General features: G+C 53.2%; 1 protein-coding gene across 1 annotated transcript in view; it reads right to left on the reverse strand.

The window, feature by feature from the left end:
* NDFIP1 (Nedd4 family interacting protein 1) overlaps positions 1–807 on the reverse strand; it is a gene marked incomplete at its 5' end in the record, with an annotated part of 6926 nt that overhangs the window by 686 nt on the left and 5433 nt on the right. The window lies entirely within an intron of this gene.

The following is an 807-nucleotide window of genomic DNA, read 5'->3' on the forward strand; positions in this document are numbered from 1 at the left end:
GGTGACAATGAGGTTTGGATCTCCCACTGACTGTCCGTTCCAGCCACGCCAGCTGGGACGGCGCAAAGCTGGGATCCACCACAGCCCCTGGTCACCCAGCTGTGACCCGGCCGGGACCACGCAAAGCTGGGATCCACCACAGCCCCTGGTCACCCAGCTGTGACCCGGCCGGGACCACGCAAAGCTGGGATCCACCACAGCCCCTGGTCACCCAGCTGTGACCCGGCCGGAACCCTGCCAGGGGTAACGTCCACCACTAGTGCACCCGTGGCTCAGCAGTGGCCACCAGCTTTCTCCTGGTCACCAGTTGTTGCTTTCTGGCTTGCACTAGTTTACTCCTCTCCTCCCAGCGTGCTTACAGGTATCCCTGCGCTACGATGGCAACGAGCGTTCACCGTGTCCTTTTCGGTACGCCCTGCAGAGGAAATCTAATCTGAAGAGCAGTAACACACTGAAAATCCAAGTCTTTTGTGGTTTCCCTGCTCAGAATTTAGGATTAAAGCTTTATTTTCAGGGCAAGTGTCAAAGTTGTAGCATTTAGAAATCATTCTGGACATGTATCTCAATATATCTGCAAAGGAGAAGTGCTTTCTGCAGGCTCTAAGATGACCACAAACTTTTCCAACACCCTCTGCACATCCATCCTCACATGCCGAGTCAAGCAGGGTCTCTGAAACTGTAATTTCAGATGCCAAACACAGGAAGAACCTGTGCACAGCTCCTTTAATAAATGAGAAAGTAAGTTTCAGTGAAGAGGCAAGATAGCCCAGTGACTGTTCAGTGAGAACAGAGGACGCGGCTGGTGCT

Source organism: Eurypyga helias, unplaced genomic scaffold, assembly GCF_000690775.1.
Source record: "Eurypyga helias isolate BGI_N326 unplaced genomic scaffold, ASM69077v1 scaffold29782, whole genome shotgun sequence".
NCBI lineage: Eukaryota > Metazoa > Chordata > Aves > Eurypygiformes > Eurypygidae > Eurypyga > Eurypyga helias.